Source organism: Pinus tabuliformis, chromosome 5_1 (genome assembly GCF_031772625.1).
Source record: "Pinus tabuliformis cultivar Carrire ecotype Pingquan chromosome 5_1, CPIR1, whole genome shotgun sequence".
NCBI classification, from domain to species: domain Eukaryota; kingdom Viridiplantae; phylum Streptophyta; class Pinopsida; order Pinales; family Pinaceae; genus Pinus; species Pinus tabuliformis.
Window position 1 is genome coordinate 585,299,726 of NC_142305.1, and position 22,166 is coordinate 585,321,891.

Genomic DNA, 22,166 nt, shown 5'->3' on the forward strand with positions numbered 1-22,166 from the left:
AGAACTCCCCGTGAAGATGATTGAAAGAGACCAAATGGAGAGATTCCTTTAACTGAAGGATTCAATGCATCCAATTGTACATTAGAGGAGGGGTAAAGTAGTTCCTTTGTTAATCCAATCAATGGTCGACTGAGAATCCCCAAAAATATGAATCCTATCTAACCTTAAAATCTTTGCACAATAAAGAAAACCCCATAAAGCAAGGATTTTTTGTTATATACCTAGGGGGGATAATATGGGGTACAAAGGGAGGTACCTAAGGGAATAATGTAATAATGGGATGGGCCATAGTAATAAATAAGGTGGTTAACCCGTATCATGTAAGGGAACACAAGTAGTTAGTAATAATGTAATGGGCCCATGGTATTAGATAGATGGTATTGAGGGAACCATGGTAATGACCCATGGTATTGTATGTATGAGGCCTATATAGAGGCTAGGGACTTCACATTGAGAGGTGTCAAGGAATTATTGTATGAACAGGCATATGGCTTGTGGAGTGTTATCCTTCCTTAAGGAGTGAATGTATGGTGTTGCCCTACCTTAAGGGTTTGATCAATAAAGTGAATCATTTCTATTTATATTCAGATCTTGTTATTCTTGGGTTTATTTCTATTATCATATATTTTTGGGTTAGATCTATAACAAGTAGTATCAGAGCACTTTCTTGGGAAAAAGTGGAGAATTTGCACTTTCTTGGGCAAAAGTGGAGATTTTTTATTTTTATTATTTTTTTTTAATGTTTTGCAGGAATTTTTTGGGTTGGCGAGTTTGCAGATCAGATCTGTATGTTTTGGGGCAAAATCTGCAAAATCTAATTGCAGATCTGAATTCTTTGTGAAAAAATACCCAATTTCAAAAAAAAAATTTGGCCGAATCAGAGTCTGGATGAAGGAGATATCGCTGATCTAAAAATCAGTGGTGTTGCAGACAATTTTTCGGGGTAGCGAGTTTGCGGCGCAGATCTGGACGTCCTAGTGCAAGATCTGAAAAATCTAATTGCAAATCTAGATTCTTTGTGAAAAAATACCCAATTTCAAAAAAAAAAAATCAGTCGAATCGGACTCCGGATGAGAGAGATATCGCTGATTTAAAATCAGCTCTTTTTTTTTCATAATTTTTGGTGACGATGGGAAAGTTGCAGCGCAGATCTAAAATTCCAATGCCTGGATCGGGATTTCTATCACATAGGCAGATGCAGAATGGTTGTTCCTTTTCTGAAAATAGGTCATAATAGGGATTCTGAGCAATATTGACTAAACTGTGACAATTTCAAATTTTCGCCAAGTAAGTGAATTTTTTTTCAAAACCCTCTTCATGACGATTCTATATTTTACAGGAAAAGATGATGGTCCTACTATTGAAGAATTCATACAGAGATACAAGTCCACACATGGGGCACTTTGGAAGATTCCAGTGAGGTTTAATATGAAAGATGAGGCTGCCAAATGGTGATTATCACTTGACCACAAGCAGTTGCCCAAAATTTCGGATAAAGAATTTGAAAAGCTCCTTTTGGACAAATGGTCTCAGGCTAGAAAAAAAGATAAGGGGAAACATGTGGGGTTATTGCCTACTGGTATATCCTTATTGATGGTTCATGGATTGATTTAGAAGGAGACGATCATTGTATCTATAAATCCGAGTTGCAAGAAAAATCTCATAAATGTCAACTTGGCAAAAAAATTGCAAGTGCCAGCAAAACACATTGATAACACACAAGTTGATGGTGAGGAAGTTCAAGTTTATAAGGATTTGAAGCTTTCTATGGATAAGTATGTGTTGCATGGTGATTTTTATACTTCAGAGATGGATAACATGGGTGTTGTTTTGGGATATCCTTGGATGGAATCCGTGGGTATTATCAATATTAATGTGCAGAATAAATTCCTGAAGCTCTGGTATAAAAAGAAGAAAATTACATTGCAAGATATTTCCATTAAGACCCAAGTAGAGACTATGGAGGCAGAAGCACAAAGCTCTAAGGACACTTACACATTAGATGATGAGCAGTTGATGGTCGACAATCAAACACAAATAGAGGCTGAAGTAGAAAAGGATACAGATGTTGATACATCAGATGAGGGCTCAATGGTTGAAGTAATATTGGAAGATAAGACACCACAGCAGGCACCACAACATGCACCAGATAACAGTCAGGCTCCAGTAAGAATTAAAGAAAAAGACACCGTGGGTTAAAAATTCAACATATCATCACCCACATCACCCTGCAAGAAAACAACCAACAAGATGGCAACCAATTAGCCACAAGGACAATAACCCTCGAATGATAGATAGAGAGGAGCAAAGATCCACCTACTACACACCAACACAGAAGAGCTGCCAAGGTCAACTTCCATCTCAAGCGAGCGAGGCACCAGCGAGATCGAGGGTTCACCTTTCTCTTGGATGGGTAGATGCACGTGCATGGTACCAGTGGACTACTCTTTTGAGTAGATCTTATAATTTGTGTTCTTCCCATGTTTCGGGGATGAAACATGTTAAGGGGGGTGGAATGTTATATAGCTAGGGGGGATAATATGGGGTACAAAGGGAGGTACCCAAGGGAATAATGTAATAATGGGATGGGCCATAGTAATAAATAAGGTGGTTAACCCATATCATGTAAGGGACCACAAGTAGTTAGTAATAATGTAATGGGCCCATGGTATTAGATAGATGGTATTGAGGGAACCATGGTAATGACCCATGGTATTGTATGTATGAGGCCTATATAAAGGCTAGAGACTCCACATTGAGAGGTGTCAAGGAATTATTGTATGAACAGGCCTATGGCTTGTGGAGTGTTCTCCTTCCTTAAGGAGTGAATGTATGGTGTTGCCCTACCTTAAGGGTTTGAACAATAAAGTGAATCATTTCTATCTATATTCAGATCTTGTTATTCTTGGGTTTATTTATATTATCATATATTTTGGATCAGAGCTATAACATTTTTGTTCTACTATTTGATCCTTGTCCACCATACCAGCTAAAAAGATAAGTGAGCCCCTCATCAATGGCGATCTTAGCTCCACAACCACATTTTTGATTATGACCCGCTCCATCAAAATGTCTAGTAGGGAATGGAATCGATGTGCCCATATTCCTTAAAACTTTTTGGGTCTTGATTCCATGCCCCCTTTTATAATCTAAGAAATGAGCACATATAGTCATACTTGTATGCCTGATGCTGAAAATACCTTCATAAAAAATAATTGTATTACGCCCCTTCCAGATTCCCCAAATTATAAAAAAATAAGTTTACAAACCTCCAATCCCAAGTCAAACCAATATTTGAAACATTCTTCAATTGATGTAAAGCACCAATGCACATTTATTTTGATTTCATGTAGTACATATATCCACGCTTCTGCTACAAATGGACATTTGATAAATACATCAATAGCATTTTCAGATTCACCATGACATAAGCTACATCTTCCAGGTCCTTGGAAACCTCATTTACATAAATGATCCCACGTGAAAATTGTATTCATACAGACTAACCAAATGAAAAGTAGTAATTTCTTAGGAAAATTCCACTTCCATGCCCTGTAAAACCACCACATATCCTTCCCTCTGCCAAATGTAGATGAAATATGATTGTATATACCTTTGATTGAGACTTTTCCTGATGACATGTCAGCCTGTTAGCATATACATTCCTCTCCATTGCTTAAAGAAATGTCGGCCAAGGATAGATGTTGTATATACCTATTCCAGATTTCAAAGGAGGTATAGTCAAGGCCCATATTTGTCGCTTCCATCATATGGGATATATATTTAAAAGATCAGTCCCCTTTTGAATTTGTGCAATGTAATATAGTCCATTTTCATGTAAAAAAATTATGATCTCATGAGGTAGCCTATCCATAGCCTCCACCCAATAGATTGGGCCTATTCTAATAAAAATATGCCGCTCAATCCAATATACCCTCTAATATTTGATATGGTCCATCTCCTAGTCTAAATTAAACTTTTGCAAATGTAAGATCTCATCCTATCACATGTAGCACCATGTCTTATCCAATATTGTGGACAAATATCCCTTGAATATTTGCTTTAATAATCTTTGACAATATACCATTACAAAAAATTACCCTCTAAAATATTTTTGACAAAAGCGCCCATCCAAAATTTCCATTTTCTTAATACCATGGTCACCAAGTTTTTTCTCTTGGGTGATAGAATCCAAACTTACCAGGTGGAATTTCCTACCACCCTTTGATCCAGACCAAATGAAGTTTGAAATTATTACGTCTATGCGCTTGATGATATTTTTGGGGAGGCAGTACACATGCATCTAGTACACTAAAATATTTTGCAGGACTGATTAGACAAGAAACATTCTGCCACCGAGAGACAACAATCTATGTGTCCACTTGTTTATTTTTCTTCTTAATTTGTCAATCAACCATTTCCAATCCTCCAAAATATATGATCTGTACATTGATGTGGATATTCCCTTGGATAGTTCGTCACAACAGATTTGAGAATATTATATTAAAAATCTGAGATTCTACACTATTACAATTTTATTAAACTTTAATATATGTAGATTTAATTGTAATTAGTGCATGCATGTGAATGTAAATCAAGCAAAAAAATAGAGAATGAAAAAATAAGATCACACACACACATATGACACAAAATATGATTTGGAAAACCCTTTCAGGAGAAAACCCAGTTGGAAGGTAAGGCTGCTTCGCTCTCTTTCTCTGCCTGGAAATATGGCTGCATGTACAAAGAAGTAAAGTTTGTGGCTCGTGTGTTGCTACAGTGCACAAATCTTCCCTGTGTGCTCTACCTTCCATCCCTTTTGGCTATCTTTTCTCAGCTATGGAACAAAATTCTCTCGAAAGAATGGAATGCCTCTTCCTTATAGTGGCTCGGTTATAACACAACCTGATAGCCTACTAGTGGTTAATTTTGACTACATCAACTCTTAGCTAGAGTTACAATATAGACTCTTCTAGAGATTTTTACATCACAAACACATGGATAGACCCTTTTCCATGAATAATGGGGGCTAACACGGCATCCTCCCAAATTATAGGTATGAAAATAGGAAGGTCAACTTTTGAGTGGCATAACTTTTGCATACGGACTCCGATTGACGCACTTCTTGCATCGTTGGATTTTTTTTTTTGTGTAGAACAACGTGAAATGGTGCTATGCTAAAACAACAAGGTTTTACTTGCAAAAAACATCATTTGATGCCTCAAAACTCTCCCAGAAGGCTTCGGACCATGTTTTGGCAAACTGGGTCTCGTCGGTAAAAATGGTCCCATGAGATGATTCCTCCAATTTTTCTCTTTTGAATGCATCACTATGGATGAAAAATAATATAATGATCCAATATAGATCAATATATTTGTTTGGTTTGATCTTGAACCCTAGATACTTAAACTCTAATTCCAAATTATGAATGTTGACCCCAAAACATTTGGCGATCTCCTCGACTTTTTCCATCTTAGATGAAGCATATATCACATAATATTTACTAGGGTTCAAAATTAGCCCATAAACATTTTCAAAAATTGAAATTATGTGTTGAAAGTGAGCCCACTGACCTATCGATACCTGTCCAAAGGCCGAAACATCATCCACAAACATAAACTGGGTAATGGCTACCTGTTTCATAATATGTAATCCTAGGAAAAAACCACAAGATTTGTATGTCTTGATCCTCCTACTAAGACCTTCAATAACCAATAAGAACAACAATGGAGATAATGAACACCATTTACTAAGGCCTCTGAAGGATTTGAAAATTTTAGTAGGAATTCCATTTATAATTACATCGAATTACAGAGAGGAGATACATGCCATAATCCACTCAAACACTCCTACTAATGGACCAATTTTATGCAAAATCAACCTTAGAAATGACCAGTCCATGCAATCATATGCATGATGAATATCCAACTTCAAGATGATAGTGTCCTTATTGTGTCTTTTGATAGAGTGTGGAACTTCCTAAGCGATGGTGATCACATCTTGTATTTGTTTGTGTTTTAGGAATCCAAATTGTTTCGGAGATATATGGGCTGATGGGCGCATCTTCATTTTGTTCGCAATAATCTTGGAGATCAGTTTGTAACAATGTTACAAAAGGAAATTGGCCTAATGTCCCAAAATTTCTTGGGGTTGGAAGATTTGGGAATCAACGCGATGAAAGTCCCATTGATGGTGCTAGAAACTCTCCTCAATTCCCTGGTTTCCTCCACCATATTAAGAAGATAGGACCCATTATGTCTCTGATATGGATGAATATCTCAACAGGCCAACTATCCGGACCTGAACATTTAGCCTTTGAGAAAGAATTCAAGGCCTTGTAAATTTATCTATTGTGATGGGATCCCCAACCAATATATCTTCATGTTTTGAGAACATGCTTGGGTGATATCTCAAATATGTCAATTGGTTCTCTATATCGATGTCATCTTTGGCCCTATAGAAAATTTCAAAATACTCCATCACATGCTTCTGAATCTCCATAGCCTCAGATACTTTGCCTCCCATCCTATCATCTAGCTCCCAAATTGTATTTTGTTGTCTTCTATTTGTTGCAAATCTTTGGAAGAACTTTGTGTTTTATCACTACATGCAATCCATATCACCCAACTTTTCAGCCTCCATTCTTTCTCTTGTATAAGTATAATTTTCCTCTTACATTGTTCCACCTTTAGTAGCCTTTGATGTTTATCTGTTGATAAGAAATCAAGATCTAGAGGATTTCCAAACTATGCCATTTCATCATCTATCTCTCTCTATTCATTCCTAAGAGAAGCTTTCTTCTGAGCAATCTAATTGTAGACCACCCCTTTTTAAACAATTTAGCTTAAAAGTCAACAACTCCATTCTAGTTCTATTGTGTGTCTCAGAAAAACCAGACCATGTCTTACTGATCAACGGACATAAATTTGGATCTTCAAGCCATGTGTGATTAAATTTAAATGGAACACTACAACAAAACATGCAATTAGCACTAGAAATAGCACTATAAATCAGTGTATTTGAGCTTGTGAAATGGCGGTGCAAAACTCGGTGCTAAACTACATCTTCACTTGGGCACCAGAAATATCACTGGAAATAGTGTCTGACTTAGTACGAAGAATTTTTTCTTCCATTGTTGCATCTATTTTTACTTCTACTTTTTCTCCCAATTATGCTTCCTATTTTTCTTTTGTTATGGCATTGAAAATAGCTCCATTTTTGGCTTCCTAATTTACACCAAGTTATGCTTCCGTTATAATTTGTTGGTTTGAGTTTTGTTTCCAATATGGAATCACTTGTTGCATCTAGCTTTGCTTCCATGATGGCATACTTTTAGCTTCTAATAGGTCTTCCCTTAGTGTCTTTTGTTGCTTCTAATATTGCTTCCATTATTACTTCTTAGTTTTATGCCTCAATGAATTCTTTGTTTGCTTCTTAGGGAACAACAAGTTTGGCTTCTAATAGTGATTCCATTATTACTTATGTGTTTGATACCTAAATTAATTCTATTTTTGTTTCTCAGGTAACGCCAATTTTGGCTACTAGTATTGCTTCCATTAATACTTCTTTGTTTTCTACGGTCTAAATTGCTTCTTTTTTTGCTTCTTATGTAATGTCGAGTTTTGCTTCCAAGATTGCTTTTGGTGTGCTTCTATTTTGGCTTCCATTTTTGCTTCCAAAATTCCTTCTTTGTTAGCATCATAGTTTGCTTCCTTTTAGTTGCAAGCTTTTCTTCTTGTTTAGCACCCGGGTTTGCTTCCTTTTTAGGTCCAGGGTTTTCTTCCTTTTAGTGTTGGGATTTGCTTCTTAATTAGCCTCCAATTTTGCTTCCTCTTAAACAACCAATTTAGCTTTAATTATGGCTTCCAATTTAATGTCGAATTTTACTTCAATTTTAGAGCCACATTTTGCTTCCATTTTAACAACTCATCATGCTTCCTTTATAGCTTCCATTTATTAATTTAATATTTTTTATCTCAATTAAATTAGTTAAGTATATCATGTCTCTTAAATAACTTAAATGATTATAGAGTAAGTCATATTGCGTTTGAAATATTTTATAGCATACCATTTATAAATAATTTTAAGGGAAATGGACACCCATACAAACTACAAATATTTTTTTTAACTGCAACTGATATTTTTATATTATTATTAAACAAAATTGTTGGTCTGTGACTAGCTACACATAATGCAAGCCCACATAATACTATTGGCATTATGACATAGGTTTGGCACTATGACACAGGTGTTGTCCTTGATGGCAACTCACTTAGATGACAGATCACAGTTCAGGCTTTCAGAATGAAGGAAAAAGAGATATACACAGGTTCCCCTTGACCAAGCTGCGTATACACGCGGGTTCGTCGACCAAAAGGCGCGTATGCATATACACACACTTTCACGCAAGGAAAGGCACGCACATGTTGGAGAAATTGGTTTTGGTCTGTGGTATTTGTGATTCATGGTATTGTGATTCATGGTATTGTGATCCATGGTATTGGTCCAAGGTATCTTTTCCAACCTGTTGACCCCAGGTATTTGGTCCAAGGTATTGGTTCTAAGTGGTTTTGGACCATTGTATTGAGTAAGGCCTAAGACTATAAAAGGAGGAGGAGATCATTAGGCAAATGCACTCAAGCATTGAATATCTAATGAAGAGCAAGATCTAGAATATTGGTCATTGGGTTATGGTGCATAGCTGGATCTGAATCAAGGAGGAACCTGAGCGCTTGAAGAAGGATAAGTTCTATTGATGGGTCAAGATCTTAAGGCTTGAAGAGAAGTATCTTTGTGTGGTTTTGATCTTTTATAATTGGTACATGTCATAATCTGTAAATCTGATGATCTGGGTATAACTGATGTCTGAATAGTTGTAAAGGTTAAATCATCTTTTACAGATCTGTACACAGGTTCAGTATAGCAAAGGCGTGTATACATGCTGGTTTGGCATTTCAAAGAAGTGTATACGCAACTTTGCCTTCAAATAACAGCGTATGACCACAGGTTTGACACATTGAAGTAGCGTACGTCTCATAAAATATGTTTTAGCTACTTCTGTTTGCTGTTGCAGTGTTCTGAGTTCTGGATTGGGTTCTGGTTACTGTTACTGTATTCTGGTTACAACATTCAGAAAATTGATTGTTTGATTCAATTTTGGTTGGTACAAAGGACATTGGTTGATGCAGATATATTTGATGTTTGATTGATGATGGATCCAGTCTGAAAATTCATGAAACGCGGTCCCTGGAAGAAAAGAGAAGGTTGTAGCCTTATGTAGGTTAGCACCTACGTACTAGTAAACACATCAGCTAGTACAAGAGTTAAGGGGGTTGTAGCTCCCTTCCAGGAAAATATGGAGAACGAGAAAAGGTTGTAGCCTTCTGCAGGTAGAAGCATGCGTACTGGTATAAGGCTGCACCAGTACAAAATTTGTAAAAAAAAGTTTCTTATTAAAGAAAGATAGAGACGATTACATCTGGTGGTTTTCACCCACATTGGGTTTCCACCTTATATCTTGTGTTCCTGTGTGTGACTACATGTTCTATTCACTGCACCTGATTACTGGTTATATGGTTCTGATACACAGATTAAAGATCAACTAACTAAATTATAAGTTTGCAAGGTATACGCTGGTTTCTCTAAACACAGTTGCGTATACACGCAAGTTTCATTAACATAAGTAGCTTATATAAATCTGTTTATGGAAATGAAAGATTGTTAAATTGCTAATACTGATTCAACTCCCCCCCCCCTCAGTATTATTTCCAACAACTGGTATCAGAGCCGGTCCTTCAGAAGAAGCTTGATCGCTTGAAGGAAGATCTATCATCATGGGTAGCTACGAAAGAGAGGGATCCATTAGACCACCAATCTTTGATGGGAGCAACTTCGTCTATTAGAAGGTAAGAACCAAAACCTATCTTCAATCTCTTGGAACAGATGTTTGGGAAATCATGGAAGGAGGATATACATTTCCATCAGCAATTCCTACAGATACGACAGGTAAAAAGCAGTATGAAACAAATGCCAAGGCTGTCAATACACTATTGGGGGGTCTGTCACAATTAGAATTTGTCAAGGTTATGTAGCTCAAAACCTGCCAAAGAAATATGGGACAAGATCGTTCTAAGCTACGAAGGAGACAATCAGGTAAAACGTGCAAAACTACAATCTCTCAGAATTCAATATGAAACTCTCAAAATGCACAATGATGAAAGTATAGCTCATTACTTCCTACGTATAGATGAGATTGTTAATTGCATGAAAAACTTGGGTGAAGAGATAAAAGAAGTTACTTTAGTTGAAAAGGTTTTAATATCCTTGTCTTCTAAGTTTGAATCAAAAGTTTCTGCCATAGAAAAAAAGTAGGATCTTCAAAGTTTGACTATGACACAGCTGCACAGAATCCTAATTGTTGTTGAAATGAGAAAACGAGGTCCATCAGATATGAGAAGTTGCATTCAAGGCTTCAGGAAGAGAAGAGCTCAATGAATCGGGACACATTTCAGAAGGAGAGGAAGAAGCAAACTTTGTCAAAAACCTTCAACGAGGTTCTGGAAGATTTAGAGGTAAACTACCTTTCAAATGCTTTGCTTGTGGAAGAGTCGGTCATTATGCAGCCAAATGTCCTCATAAAGATAAGCTTGATAAAGGTAAGGAACTGGCAAAATGGAATAGAAAACAGAATGTAAGTAAGAAGAGCTACTATACGCATGAAGATAGCGATGGTTTATCAAATAGTGATGAAGATGAATATGGTAATGATTATAGACTTTTGATGGCTTTTGAAGATGATGATTTCTTGGATGCTTTAGATGAAGATGGTCTCTATGAAGAAATTTCTAAACTTAAAATCTATTTAGAAGAAAAGAGTATGATTATAGATACTCTAACATTCCAACTTGTTGAAAGAGAAAAACACAATGAAAAATTAGAATGTGAAATTGTGGGTCTAAGAAAAGATATTGAGAAAGCAAAAGCTCTCAACCTTAGATTTGTGAAACGATCAGAAACATTAGATGAAATTATCAAAGTGCAGCATTCTCCTCTGATAAAGACAGATCTTGGATATAATGAAGAAGCATCTTAAGCACAGAAGCCATCAACCTCGAAAATATATCTTGATGCAGCAAGGAGAAGTGAATAGGTTGACAATCGTCAGCAAAGGCATAAAGCAGATCACCAGGTAAATCGAGTTCAATCTACTTCAAGGATGAACAAAAGCTATAACCAACCACAGGTAAATCAGTCTCAATTTTCTTCAAGAATGAATGTCAATGGAAACTACAATCATCAAGTTAGTAGATTCGATAATCGCAGGAATTTCTTTAATGGCCAATGTTTTTCATGTCATAACTTTGGACACAAAGCTGCTCAATGTGTTGCTTACAAGACCATCATGACTAGAGAAGCACGAAATACAAGGAATGTGACTGGGATCCTGAAAAGGACCTACAATAACTTTTCTGCTCTTAAAAATGAAATAGAATGCTCTATTTGTAACAACTTCGGTCATGAAGATTCTGAATGCAGGAGTAAATTTCGGCAAACATCTCAGAAGGAGCAAGCTTCATTGGGTCCCAAAACATGGAGAAAGAAAGAACCACAAACAGAAAGATGTGGAATAGCCTTGTATGTAGAAGGACAAGAAAATCAGTGGTATATCGACAGTGGATGCTCGAAACACATGACAGGTGATAAAGAAAAACTTCAGTCATATAATGCCTTAGAAAAGGAAAAGAAGGTCTCATTTGGTAATGACACTCCTGCAGTCATAAAAGGTAAAGGCTTTGTTCTCTTAAAAGAAAAGGTTAAAGTTGGGAATGTTATGTATGTTGATGGTCTAAAGCATAACCTATTAAGTGTCAGTCAAATGTGTGATCAAGGAAATGAAGTAGTATTTCGATCAAATGGATGTGTTTTTTGTGAGCTTGATACAGGAGAAATAGTGATCAAAGGTGTAAGAACTCCAAACAACTTGTACATACTCAAGGGAGGACAACAATAGTGCTATCTAAGCAAAAATGATGAACACTGGCTATGGCATAGAAGACTGGGGCATCTAAGCTTCCCTCAAATAAGAAAAGCATGCAGATACCAGGCGGTTCGTGATCTTTCGGATATCCGCATTCCAAAAAATACAATATGCAAATCATGTCAATTTGGTAAGCAAACCAGAACACATTTCCCTGAAAAGGAAGGATCAGCTAGTAAGCCTCTTGAACTTGTTCATACTGACTTATGTGGACCATCAAGGAAAAAGTCACCTCGTGGAGAAGAATATTTTATATTGTTCATTGACGATTTTTCAAGAATGTGTTGGATAGGACTTCTAAAGCATAAAGATGAAGCATTTGAAAAGTTCAAAGCCTTCAAAGCTTTAGTTGAAAATGAATCAGATTGCAAAATCAAATGTCTCAGATCAGATTGAGGAGGGGAATTTACCTCGAATGAATTCTTCTACCCTTTTGAAGAACATGGAATAAGAAGGGAATTCTCTACCACAAGAACTCCTCAGCAAAATGGAGTGGTAGAAAGGATGAACATAATTGTTCAACAAATGGCTCGTGCTATGCTAGATGAGTCTGGAACTCCTGCAACCTTCTGGGGTGAAGCTGCATTTGCTGCCGTCACTATTCTCAACAAAACAAATGTCCGGGTAAACAGAACTCAAACTCCACATGAACTTTGGTATGGTAAGATTCCTACTGTAAAATACTTCAAAGTTTTTGGAAGCAAATGTTACATCAAAAGGACTGATGAAAAACTTGGTGAGTTTGAACCTAGAGTAGATGAAGGCATTCTCCTTGGTTACTCTTCCTGAAGTAAAGGATATAAGTGTTATAATAAAAGACTTGGGAAAATTGTTGAAAGTATTGATGTTTTGGTTGATGAAGGCGGAAAAAATCCAAAGCAGGTAAAAACTGAAGATTATGAAGAAGATGAGGAGTATCCTTCCACATCAAATCAGACTAATTCTAAAGAAGAAACCAATGAGGCACCAGAAGAACAAATAAGGGTAGAATAAAAAACTCCATCCAGGTATGTTCAGAAGAATCATCCAGAGACTCAAATTTTGGGGTAGAAAGAGGTAGGTGTGCAGACAAGAAGAACTATTACAGAAGCTTCAAGCTATCTAGCATTTCTTTCCTCCGCTGAACCACAAAATGTAAATGAAGCATGCAAATATGAATGTTGGGTCAAGGCCATGAATGAAGAACTTGAGCAGATTGAAAAGAACAATACGTGGGAATTGGTTCCTTGACCTAATGATAAGAATGTCATAGGAACCAAATGGATATTCAAAAACAAGCTAAATGAAAATGGAGAAGCTATTAGAAACAAGGCCAGACTTGTTTGTAAAGGGTATGCTCAACAAGAAGGTATAGAATTTGAAGAAATTTTTTCACTTGTTGCTAGACTTGAAGCCATAAGAATTTTCCTTGCTTTGTCTAGCTTTCAGAAGTTAAAAGTATATCAAATGGATGTGAAATATGCCTTTCTCAATGGAGACCTAGAAGAAGAAGTATATATTGAGCAACCAGACGGATTCATCCTTGGAAATGATCCAAAACTTGTATGCAGACTCAGAAAGGCTCTTTATGGTCTAAAACAAGCTCCAAGGGCCTGGTATTATCGTCTTGACAAATACCTTCATCAACAAGGTTTTTCAAAAGGATCTGCTGATAGCAATCTATATATAAAAATTGACAATGATAAATTGCTAATACTTGTTGTGTATGTTGATGATATCATTTTTGGTAGCAATGAAAAAGCCATGAGTCAAAACTTTGCTTTGGTAATGCAGAAAGAATTTGAAATGTCCTTGCTTGGTGAGCTCACATATTTCCTTGGTTGACAAGTTCAACAAAATAAAGATGGTATTTTTCTATCACAAACCAAGTACCTCAAGCAGATCTTGAAGAAATATGGCATGGAAGATTCTAAACCAGTATGCACCCCTATGGTAACAGGATGTAGCCTCAGCGAAAATGATGAATCAACATCAGTACATCAACCAACCTACAGATCCATGATTGGTAGTCTACTCTATCTAACAGGTACCTAACCACACATCATGCATGCAGTGGGAATAGTTGGAAGATTCCAAGCCAATCCAAAGGAAACACACCTTCAGGTAGTCAAAAGGATTTTCAAATATCTTCAAGGAACACAAAACTTTGGTTTATGGTATCCTAGAGATATAGATCTTACACTTCATGCATATACAGATGTAGATTGGGCAGGAAGCGTGGATGATAGAAGAAGAACTAGTGGTGGTGCATTCTATATGGGTTCCAGATTAGTGTCTTGGTTCAGCAAGAAACAAAGTTCAATTGCATCATCTACAACTGAAGCAGAATATGTGGCTGCTGCATCTTGCTGCACGCAACTCCTTTGGATGATGAAAACATTGCAAGACATTCAAATCACATGTACTCCACCCATCTCTATTCTATGTGATAATACAAGTGCAATCAGTATTTCAAAAAATCCATTCATGCATTCCAAGACCAAGCACATGCCTATCAAATATCATTTTCTCCGGGAACAAGTGCTTGAACAAAAGGTCAAATTGCAGTATGTTCCCTCCAAGGAATAGGTTGCTGATATATTCACCAAACCACTACCCAGAGAGACATTTGAATACCTCAGATAGAAGCTGGGAGTAGTTGATGCATAATCTTACTGTTGACATTTATCTATTTCAGAGAACAGTGGTTGTACGCGAGTTTCATGAAGTGTATCCACGTACATATGTAGGTTTCTGTGGATACAGTCGCGTATATGTTGGTTTGAAGAATATCAGTGGGCCAGACTCAGGATGAAAAGAGTTTGATATGGGTCTGACAATGATCATCTAACAGAGGTTCAGGGGGAGCATATACTTCTAATTGTTGGCATTATCTTAGAATATCTTAGTACAATTTCACAGTTGTTTTTGATTCAGGTGGAACAGGTGCAGAGGGAGATCATGGTTGCTAGTCTGGATGGTGATTGACAGATGCTGCTGATGATAGTTGTTGATGACTATCATAGTCTTGTTTTAGATATTTTGTCTCTATGTTATGTATATCTTTTATTATCAAGGTCATGTAACGACCTATTTTGTTTCCCCACTATGCCTGGGATGGATGATGTAATGTTCTTGTTTTATCATGTATAAACTTTTGGTGTATCCCCACTTGGTTGGGTGGATGAGTCAATCTTGGTATATCCCCACTTGGTTGGGAGATGGATGTATGTATGAGTCTTTGGTGATAGGAAGGTCATTTATGATGTATAGAGTCATGTTCTTCTTGTAGAACATCTTTTTGCAGACCTTGCTTACAGTCAGGTCTTCTTATAGAACATCTTTTTGCAGACCTTGCTTATAGTCAGGGGGAGCATGAACAACACACTTCAGCTTATCAGAGAATTCAACATATACTCAAGGGGAGCATAACCCTTTGCCCTTGATGACAAAGGGGGAGAGTGACATGGAGTTGCCATCAAGTCCAAAGGGGGAGATTATTGACATTATGACATAGGTTTGGCACTATGACACAAGTGTTGTCCTTGATGGCAACTCAATAAGATGACAGATCATAGTTTAGACTCTCAGAATGAAGGAAAAAGAGATATATGCAGGTTCCCCTTGACCAAGCCGCGTATACACATGGGTTCGCCGACCAAAAGGCGCGTATGCGTATACACGCACTTTCACGCAAGGAAAGGGGCGTACATGTTGGATAACTTGGTTTTGGTCCATGGTATTTGTGATCCATGGTATTGGTCCAAGGTATCTTGTCCGATGTGTTGACCCTAGGTATTTGGTCCAAGGTATTGGTTCTAAGTGGTTTTGGACCATGGTATTGAGTAAGGCCTAAGACTATAAAAGGAGGAGGAGATCATTAGGCAAATGCACTCAAGCATTGAATATCTAATGAAGAGCAAGATCTAGAATACTGGTGCATAGTTGGATCTATCAAGGAGGAACCTGAGCGTTTGAAGAAGGATAAGTTCTATTGATGGGTCAAGATCTTAAGGCTTGAAGAGAAGTATATTTGTGTGGTTTTGATCTTTTCTAATTGGTGCATGTCGTAATCTGTAAATCTGATGATTTGGGCATAACTGATGTCTGAATAGTTGTAAAGGTTAAATAATCTTTTACAGATCTGTACACAGGTTTAGTATAGCAAAGGCGCTTATACACATTGGTTCGACATTTCAAAGAAGCGTATACGCTGCTCTGCCTTCAAATAACAGTGTTTGACTGCGAGTTCGACACATTGAAGTAGCGTACGTCTCATAAAATATGTTTTAGCTACTTCTGTTTGCTGTTGCAGTGTTCTGGGTTCTAGACTGGGTTCTAGTTACTGTTATTGTATTCTGATTACAACATTCAAAAAGGTGATTATTTGATTCAGTTTTGGTTGGTACAAAGGAGATTGGTTGATGCAAATATATTTGATGTTTGATTGATGATGGATCCAGTTTCATGAAATGTGGTCCCTGGAAGAAAAGAGAAGGTTGTAGCCTTCTGTAGATTAGCACCTACGTACTAGTAAACACATCAGCTAGTACAAGAGCTAAGGGGGTTGTAGCTCCCTTCCAGGAAAAGCTGGAGAACGAGAGAAGGTTGTAGCCTTCTGCAGGTAGAAGCCTGTGTACTGGTATAAGGCTGCACCAGTACAAAATTTGTAAAAAGAAGTTTCTTATTAAAGAAATATAGAGACGATTGCAGCAGGTGGTTTTCACCCACATTGGGTTTCCACCTTATATCTTGTGTTCATGTGTGTGATTGCCTATTCTGTTTACTGCACCTGATTACTGGTTATATGGTTCTGATACACAGATTAAAGATCAATTAACTAAATTATAAGTTTGCAAGGTATATGCTAGTTGCTCTAAACACAGTTGCATATACACGCAAGTTTCATTAACATAAGTAGCGTATATAAATCTGTTTATGGAAATGAAAGATTTTTAAATTGATAATACTGATTCACACCCCCCCCCTCAGTATTATTTCCAACAAATACATGTCCAAATGATATAAGTCAAAATGATAAAACTCAATATGGTACTGCAAGTGAAAATGATATATATGATAATAAACATGAAAAGAGGCATTATAATGATTTATCAACAATGATCCATGATGGATTCTATATTATCAATGTCATTGGCTACTACCAGCAAATTTCTCATCATCATCATCATGTCTATGTTGGGTTGTGTTATATTCTTTCCATGACTAGCCCACATAGTTAACCGGGGGGTTAGAGGGGGGGCGGAGCCCCCCCTTTCGTTACGTCGATTGCGTAGTGGGGGGGTCACAGGGGGTTTGAGGGGTGCAGGTAACCCCACTCTATGGGGTCTGGGGTAGCGCCCTGAAAAATTTTGGTTTGGAACTTATATTGGGCGGACCCACCTATGGTTTTGTGCATGATTTTCGCACATGTTCTTGGACGTGATGGTTTTCGGTCCATGGTATTGGACGTGATGGTTTTCAGTCCATGGTATTGGATTCTTCGGCATGTATAAATATGTATTATAACATTGAAAGGAACATGATGAAAAATCAAGCTGTTAGTCCCGGTTTTGGGATCCAGGGGAAAATCTCTGTGTATATGTGTTTTATGTGTTATGCTCTCGCATTGTTTATTTTATGTGTTTTAGAATTCGTATGCAGGTAATTTTTGTACGAGGTTAAAACCTACATTTGGTATTACATTTGTTTTGGCTTCAAGGGGACGCCTTTGTTGCTGAGGGGTTTCGCTCGGGCCTGTGGTAGACCCTGTTTAGTGGGAGATCTGCGAGATCGATTTTGGTGGTGAAAGAAGATGGCGAGTAGTCGAAATATAGAGATCGAGAAGTTTAATGGTCAGAGTTTTGAGTTGTGGAAACTCAAGATGGAGGATCTATTGGTGGATAAAGATAAGTGGATCGTGGTAGATCCGGATACTAAACCAACGAGAGTGTCCGATGAAGAATGGAAGAAGTTGGATCAGAAGGCAAAGAGCACAATACGATTGTGTGTCTCAGATTCAGTATTGCTGAATGTATCAGGGGAAGCTATGGCGAAGGATTTGTGGGACAAGTTAGGTACTTTGTACCATCTAAGTCTCTGGTGAATAAATTGTTCCTGCGGAAAAAGCTGTATAACCTAAGGATGAAAGACGGAGACTCGGTGACAGAGCATCTGAATGCATTTAATACTATGGTAAGTCAGTTAGAATTTGTTGATATTAAAATTTCAGATGAAGATAAGTGCATCAGTTTGTTGTGTTCTCTACCAGATTCATGGGATAGTCTAGTTATTGCAATAGCTAGCAATGCAACCACCTTGCAGTTTGATGAAATAGTCTCATCCTTGCTAACGGAGGAGATGAGACGGAAAAATATGGAGAGCCAAAATGGTGACGCCTTATCGAGGACGTTCACAGAACATAAACAAAAATAAGTCATTGAGTGGGAGATCTAAATCTCCAGGAAAACCTGTAAAGGTGGTGTGCTGGAAATGCGGAAATGAAGGGAACTACAAAAGGGTTTGTAAATCTAAAGCTCCTGATAAAGGAAAGGGATCTGATGATGCTCCTTCTGTAGAGGTGAAAACCACCTCAGATGAAGGTGGGGATGTGTACTAGGCTTCTTCAAGTACACATGTAGATCATGAGGCATGGTTGATTGACTCAAGTGCATCCTTTCACTTCACTCCCCATAGAGAGTGGTTCTGCGAGTATGAGAAATACGATGGCGGTGATGTCTTCTAAAGGGATGATAGGAAGGCTAGAATCGTTGGTCGCAGAAAAGTAAAGTTGAAGTTGCAAGGTGGAGGGGTTAGAGCACTTCCAGTTGTTCTGCATATTCCTTTATTGGCCAGAAATCTGATTCTTGTAAGCAAGTTGGATGATGAAGGTGTAAAAACAGTGTTCAAGAAGGATACCTACAAGATGGTTTGGGGAGCACTGGTATTGATGCGGGGAGTTCGGATTGGAACTCTGTACAAGCTTCAAGGTAGCACGGTTGTTGATGGGTGCAACAGTTCTGTGGTTCCTGAAAGTGGAGCAAAAAATCTAGTGGTCTCTGGAGATAAGACCATGCTGTGGCATCAAAGGCTTGGACATATTGGAGAGAACGACCTTTGAATACTTCATTGTAAAGGTATGGTAGAAGGTACGAGTAATAGCTCTCTGGATTTTGATTTCTATGAAAATTGTGTATATGGGAAGCAAAATCGGATGAGTTTCCCCTCTGATGGTAAGAGGGCAAAACATATATTAGAGCTTGTGCATAGTGATGTGTTTGGACCTGTGAAGGCTTCATCACTGGGTAAGTCTATGTACTATGTATCATTTATAGATGACTTCTCAAGGAATACATGGATATATTTCCTTAAGAATAAATCTGAAGTCTTTGATAGGTTTAAATAATTCAAGGCTCTGGTGGAAAACCATACAGAGAATAAGATAAAGGTGTTGAGGACAGATAACGGTGGAGAGTTTTGCAGAAGGAATTTGAAGAATTCTGTAAGAAGTGTGGTATAGCACGGCAGAAGACTACTCCATATACACCTTAGAAAAATGGAGTTGCAGAAAGAATGAACAAGATGTTGATGGAAAGGGAAAGAAGCATGCTCAGTTGTACTGGGTTAGGACAGGAATTCTGGGCAAAGGTGGTGGAGACATCATGTTACCTAGTCAACAGATCACCTTCATCAGCGTTGGAGGATAAAACTCCACAAGAGGTATGGACTAGTAAGAAACCCTCTGTTTCACATCTGAGAGTATTTGGATGTGATGCATATGTACATGTTCCAAAGGAGAAATGAACCAAGTTGGATAGTAAATCTGAAAAGTGCATCTTTATTGGGTATAAGGATGGTTTAAAGGGTTATAAGCTTTGGAACCCAGTAACAAGGAAGGTTGTGTATAGCCAAGATGTGGTGTTTAGAGAGGTGAAAGATGTTATCAAACATGAAGTCCAACCAAAGGAACCTAAGAAGATAGAGTTTGAGCTAAAGGAGGAAGAATCAGACTCTACAGTAGAGGAGGAATCAGAAGATGAAGAGCCACAAACTCTGGGTGTGAGAAGATCAATTTGAGAAAGAAGGCAGCCAGAAAGGTATAGTCCATTTGCTTTCTATTCAAATTTTTCTTTATCTATTACTGATGATGATCCCAGAACTGTGAAGGAAGCAGTAGATTCAAAGGATGGAAAACTATGGAAAGATGCCATGGTTGATGAAATGGCATCTTTGCACAAAAATAAGGCTTGGGATCTGGTGGAGTTTCCAGCTAGAAGGAAACCCATTGGCAGCAAATGGGTGTTCAAGAAGAAGACAAATGCAGAATGAAAGGTGGAGAAATACAAAGCTCGGTCGGTAGCAAAAGGTTATTCCCAGGTGCCAGGAATTGATTTTGGTGATATTTTTTCTCCTATTGCCAAGGTAACTTCTATTAGATTACTTTTATCTATTGCTGCTCATTTTGATTTTGAGGTAGAACAGATGGATGTGAAGACAACATTTATTCACGGGGATCTAGAAGAGGAAATTTGCATGAAGCAACCTGAAGGCTTTGCAGTGAAGGGTAAGAAAGAACTGGTATGCAAGTTAAATAACTCTTTGTATGGGTTAAAACAGTCACCAAGGATGTGGTATCAAAAATTTGATACATTTATACGGGGACTTGGCTTCACCAGAAGCAAAGCATATCATTGTGTGTATTTTAAATTAATTGGTGATTGTTCTATTTATGTGGTCTTGTATGTGGATGATATGTTGCTGGTTGGAAATGACAAAGAAATTATCCAGGATTTGAAGACCTAATTGTCCTCCAAATTCGACATGAAAGATCTTGGTGCTGCAAACTATATTTTGGGAATGGAAATTAAAAGAGATCGGGCAAAGAGGAAGCTATGGTTAAACCAGAGGAAGTATGTCGAGACAATATTGCAGAGATTTAATATGCAGGATAGTAAACTGGTGACAGTTCCTATTCTTGTAGGTATAAAGTTATCTGCTGAACAATGTCCCAAGACATAAGAAGAGGAAGAGGACATGTCCTGTGTTCCATATGCAAGTGCAGTCGGTAGCCTGATGTATACAATGGTCTGTACTAGACTAGAGATTGCACATGCAGTGGGATTATTGAGCAGGTTTATGTCAAAACCAAGAAAGGAGCATTGGACAGTAGTGAAGTGGGTTTTTAGGTGTTTGCGTGGCACTAGTGATTATGGTTTGTGCTACCAAGGAAGACCAGGATTGGACAGAGTGTTGGATATTCATGGCTTTGTTGATGCAGACTGGGCTAGAGATCTGGATCAGAGAAGATCTACAAGTGGGTATGTGTTTAACCTATTTGGAGGTGCAGTCAGTTGGATGAGTAAGAAACAATCTGTAGTGACACTATCGACTACAGAGGCAGAATACATGGCAGCCACTCATGCAAGCAAGGAAGTAGTTTGGTTGTAGAGATTGTGTTCAAGTATGGGGTTAGTACAGGGAGCTATAAGGATAGACTGTGACAACCAAAGTGCAATTTTCTTGGCAAAGAACCCTGCATATCATTCAAAGACAAAGCACATCGATGTTCAGTATCACTTTGTGAGGGATATGATAGAAGACAAAAAGGTGTTGCTGGTAAAGGTGGATACTTTGAAGAATACTGCAGATGCATTGACAAAATCTGTGAGCTCTGAGAAGTTCTCTTGGTGTAGAGAAACAATGGGTGTTGTAGGGCTAGATAAATGACTAAGCTCTATTGTGACCCCCTGTGAAAAGAAAACAACAAGTGGGAGAATGTTGGGTTGTGTTATATTCTTTCCACAACTAGCCCATGTAGTTAATCAGGGGGCTAGAGGTGGGGCGGAGCCCCCCCTTCGTTGCACTGATTGTGTAGTGGGGGGGTCACAGGGGGTTTGAGGGGTGCAGGTAATCCCACTCTATGGGGTCTGGGGCAGTGCCCCAGAAAATTTTGGTTTTGGAACCTATGTTAGGTTGGGTGGACCCACCTATGGTTTTGTGCATGATTTTTGCACATGTTCTTGGACGAGATGGTTTTTGGTCCATGGTATTGGACGCGATGGTTTTCAGTCCATGGTATTGGATGCTTCGGCATGTATAAATATGTATTATAACATTGAAAGGAACATAATGAAAAATCAAGCTGGTAGTC